Source organism: Rattus norvegicus, chromosome 16, assembly GCF_036323735.1.
Source record: "Rattus norvegicus strain BN/NHsdMcwi chromosome 16, GRCr8, whole genome shotgun sequence".
Classification (NCBI taxonomy): Eukaryota; Metazoa; Chordata; class Mammalia; order Rodentia; family Muridae; genus Rattus; species Rattus norvegicus.
In genome coordinates, this window is record NC_086034.1 from 72,441,559 (window position 1) to 72,446,654 (window position 5,096).

Here is a 5,096-nt window from a genome sequence, read left to right on the forward strand (position 1 = left end):
ACCGTGGTGGAACTTCTGAAACACTGATCCAAAAGTAAACCTTTCCTTCTCATAAGGGACCAGCTCAGGGACTTTATTAACAGAAAGCTAACACAGTTTACATTGTGTACTCACTTTTATTTTAAAGATTCATTTTGTTGTTTTTAAATTAAGCTTATGTGTGTTACAGGGGTGCATGTGAATGCAGAAGCCCACTGTAGGCTTAGATTTTTCACAACCTACTTTAATAAGGTTCTTAAATGCTTTAGCCTCCCTTTTAGCCCATCACCCACCAGAGGTGGTGGAAAGAAAAGGTTAATAGGCCAAAAGTGGGTGTGGCCCTGTTTAGAAATAGTTCATTTGGGCAACCCCAATCTTCGTTGTCAGGATATCAGCGGTTCAGCGTGCACGAATCAGCAACGGTGGCTCTACCCACTTGGAAACACTACTCAGCAGTCAGCAACCACAGTTCAATCCTGAAAAAAAAAAAACCACAAGGCTCTGCCAATTGGCCTGAGTGAGCTAAACTGGCAAGAAGTCACTGGAACACGGCCAGCATTTCTCTCTGTGAAGTCACGACCAATGATAACCAGCAAAGAGTGGCAAGGCAAACCACTACCACGCAGCATCGTCCACTGTGTGTTGGGGCCATGCTTACATCCTTTCTAAACATCATGTGTTCTCTCCAGCATCCGCTCCAGTAAAACATCACATGCCCCTTTTCCAGGAAGCTTCCAGGAAAACACCACGTGCCTACTTCAACAGATACATCCTCTCATAAGACAGTTTCCAGGAAAAAAATATGATATAACTGAGTCTCAAAAAAACCAGAAATTTCCACTTCAGGTCTCAGAAGCCAGAAAAGGGTACTGCCTCTCTTGGAGTTAGAGTTATAGGTAGTTGTGAGTTCCTGGAGATAGATGCTAGAAACCAAATGCGTGTCCTCTGAAAGAACATGAAGAGCTCTTAACCACCGACCCATCGCTCTCAGCCACACAGTACGTTTTCAAAGGAACGATGCTCATGAGGGACAATGCCGAACGTGTGATCTGAAGAGAGTTGGTTCCAATGAAACAGTGCATGCTACTGAAGCTGAAGACCTGAGCCTTTACAAATCTGTGCCTGCCGACGGAGCCCTGCAGCATCTGTCTACAAAATAAAAATAAAATATTCACTATACAAATAACACAGAATTATAAATACATAAGGTCCAGCACAAACCTTGTCAAACACCACCTCTCCAAAATGGCTCACTTGGCTTCTATTTTTTTCGTCACCTTCCTTGCCTTCCGGGTAAGATATGACTCTCAAAGTGGGAAGATGCATAGAGCCTGGAAAGAGAAAAGCTTCCTTTTGGCCCATACTGCCTCCTCAGGTTGACCACCATGCTGGGCAGTGGGTCTGGTAACTCAAAGGACCGAGAGACTCTGGTTGATGATAGAGAGTCTAGTTTTGGAGTGCGTGCAAGTTTCTAGCCGTGTGGACTCATCATCCCATGGGTCACAGTGCCTGTGACCCAGGAGCCCATCAGGGGTTATGATGACGATAGAGGTGAGGAGGTGTCAGGAACCATCCGCATATCCTGCTGAACTCAAATGGCTGTCTCTGTTGGTAATGTACACTTCACAGGAAGACATGTAGATATGACCAGCATCTATTCTTACTGTTTACAGGTTAAGTTAGGTTATTTTTTTCAATATGCACTATAACATTTCTCAAATATCATTTGAACCCCAGAATTGAAAAAGGAAAAAAACCATTACAGACGAATCAGACTAGGTTTTGTCTATTCCTAAAGGTGAGAGAGTTTTGTACCGAAAGACAGTGCCTTATCTCCCCTTTATTCCTCAGTGTCTTTGCTGTTGGACTACATGGCCTGCATTTCACCTCAGTGAGGTGAGCTAAGGGACAACATTGGATGCTCCGTTATTGGTTAAGCTGTTGAGACGAGATTTCTGATTGGGCCGTTTGATGGTCTGGGAGCTAAATGGCTATTGCGGTTGTGTTCTGTTGATCTGCTGGTTTGTTTGTTTATCAGTGACTAGAGCTGACTTCTAAATTCATCTTGTTAGTGTTAATCTCGAGGCTGAGCATCCCCAGCCTCAGTCAATGTCCGCACTCCCTTCTCTGCTTCTGCATCTTCAAGTCTGTCTGCCATCTGGCAAGAGGCCCTTATCTCTGAGGCATAGCAACAGAAACCACCAGGACCTTGCTTTCTTGAAAAGACCCCTGTGTATAAAATAAAATAAATAAAGTAAAATAAAATCTAAACAAGAGCCACTGGAGAAATGCTGCTTCCGAGGCATGACAAAACGGAAGTAAGCCCTGGAACACCCTAAACTGCCAGAAAGGGAGACAGACTTTTTCCAAAGTGCCCACCGGAAGACAAAAGAGAGCTTGGCAGTACACTTCCGGTCAAATCTGTGTCTCCTCTCCCAGACCCTCTGAAAGAAGAGTACCATGGTCCACGCTACGTACGATCTCGGTGCGGGTAGAGGCAGGTGGATCCCCGGCAGGCCCATCCATCTGATTTGGTAAGCCCCAGGTTCAGTGAGAGACTGCCTCAAAAGGAAGAAATAAAATAACTTGGGTGGAGAGGAACTGAGAAAGTCATCTGGCATTGACTTCCAACCTCCACGGACACATACGCTCCTGCCTGCACGGTAGCCCAATGGGCAAAAGGGAGAATTTTCTGGTTGCTAACTCAGAAGAGGGAGTTGGTTGAGAAAGGCTATCAATGCGGCCTCGCTGTGTTTCTTGTAAATTACTCACCCATTACAAAGGGGAAGACAGCAATAATAAGGCAGAACGGCTGAAAGTGAGAATTACCAGCGTCATTAACGGCGAGACTTCCTGCATCTTAAACGTGGTACCGTGAGAATAATACAGCAGCTCTCAGAGAGTGATTCAGACAAATGGCCACAGTCTCGATCCAACTGCCTGGGAGTACCGGGCCAATAAAACAGGAGGGGCATTTTTTAGCTTATCCTTTATCCTTTTTTTATTTTTGAGGTGGGGTCTCATGACATCCAACAGTGACTACCTTATTTTCTTTTTCTGTAGCTGTCATACAGATACTCCAACAAAGGCTACTTAGGGGAGAAAGGGAAAGTTCCAGAATTCAGTACAACATCGTGTTGGGGAAGTCAAGGCAGAAGGGACCTGAAGGTGCTCACGACACAGCCACAATCAGAAACTGGGTGAGCTGAATGTGCGCATGCCCAGTTCAGTTTCTCCACCTATGAGCCCCGCATCGTGCCTATTGCACTAAGAAACCGCTTTCTGTGTTGTCGCTGTATTGTTTTGTTTTTCAATCTAGAGTCGTCTGTGTACAGAACAATCCTGCCCACAGTGAAGCGGGTCTTCCTACATCAGCTACCTAGTCAAGATAATCCCTCATAGGCCTAGAGACCCATCTCCCAAATCATTCTAGAGCCTGTCAAGCTGGCAACTAATGACCTCGAGCTCCTGATCCTCCTGCCACCACCGCTGTGCCCTGAGATCACATTACCCTGTGGAGTGCCACAGAGGGGAATTGTTTTGTAAAAGAGCTGGTCTGTGCTCTTTATCAGGGTCAGTTCCATGAAGGACCGAGTTGGTCGGTCACTGTGCGGGTTGTGAGGTCATTGAGAGGAAGATGTGAGCCAGGTCTGGAATGGGAAACCTCCACAGAGGACATTGTTAGACAGTGGCTGCGAGCTGAGCATGGGGGCTAGAAGGAAGAAGGTAGTAAGGGAGAGAGAGTCAAAGAAATCTATTCATCTAAGACTAAAGAGGCATGGTACGTGTGTGTATAAATGCAGGTCAGGGGTAAGTGTTCGGAACTGATTCATCTAGGGGCTGGGGAATAACCAGTGGTAGAGTGCTTGCCGGGCATGTCCAAGGTCCTGGAGGCCACCACCAGTACCAAAAAAATAAGAATAAAAAACCCAAACAATAAGACAAACCAAAAGGGGGGAAAAAAGCATTCAAATCCAGGAAAGGGGGTGAAGAGTGATCCTTTGCATTATTCTTACGTCTTCTATGAATATGAAAGCCCTTCAAAATAGAGCATTAAAAAAGATCAGATGTTCCCTGTGGAGATTTGCCAGAAGACAATGAAATAGTGGGCTGTTTTTATCCCACTGAGAGCTGACTTGAGCATTCCTTCATGGAGCTTGTGTTATGTTATCTGCCCTGTGCCAGAGACTGTGTCCAGTTATGATCCTGCATGCTGTTTCCACCCAGTAAGATCGAAAGGACACGAAAGAATTCTAACCTCCTTTTAGGAGCCAAGACGTCCTTGCAACCCACTCTCCTCGTTAATATAATGTATGTAATGAAGTAGATGCTTTCTAGCTCTAACATATGTGAGTGATTCTCGTTCATATCTTTTCTTTCCTTGCTCTCTCTCTCCTGTCTCTGTCTCTGTCTCTGTCTCTGTCTCTCTCTCTCTCTCTCTCTCTCTCTCTCTCTCTCTCTCTCTCTCTCTCTTCTGGAACTTCTTTGTCCTGACTGTAACTGAATAAGGATATTGTGGATGCTTCTACAGTGAGATCAGAGAAGCAAACTGCAGTGACTTCTTGTGTAGAAGGAGAGCTGACATCCATCCAAAGAGGTCTCAGCTGGCAGAATCCCTTCCTGTGTCCTGAACCTTTGTTTCTCTAAAGCCCCAACATTTGGGCAGGTTGAGTCCCCAGCCAAGCAGCAGGCCAGACATGCTAGTTTTAAGCACTGGGACTTTATGCTTCTGATCACCCATGCTTGTTCTCGGTTTGGGGAACTGAGAATTGCACCTCTCCTTCATTGCAGGCTGGGAGCTGAGGCTCTGGAGTTCTGGGACATTTTTTTCCACAAGCCCAAAGCTTGTAATAAAGGTGATAAAATAAAACCAAAGACCTACCCAGCAAAAGAGACCGGCAGATTTAGTTTTCTTTTTCTCTAAGTTTAAGGGTTGATCGCTGCTTTCGATTAAAAAAATCTGAGTAGGAACAAGGGCCTGTAAAGAGAAACATGGTGTCCTTTGGTAGACAGTCTTCGTGACCGCGACAGGAGCGTCCTTAGGTTCCAGAGGCTAGGCTGAGGCAGGTGATGAGCCAGGCTGAGACTTTCCCTTAGGTTCTTCCTGTTTTACTCAA

At 45.6% G+C, this 5,096-nt stretch overlaps 1 long non-coding RNA gene across 1 annotated transcript; it reads left to right on the plus strand.

Moving 5' to 3' along the window:
• Nucleotides 1-2,257: 2,257 nt before the first annotated feature.
• On the plus strand, nt 2,258-4,870 carry LOC102548721 (uncharacterized). Its single transcript, XR_360564.5, has 3 exons — nt 2,258-2,513; nt 3,043-3,179; nt 3,299-4,870. It is a non-coding gene; the product is annotated as an uncharacterized LOC102548721 (long non-coding RNA).
• The last annotated feature ends 226 nt before the right edge of the window (nt 4,871-5,096 follow it).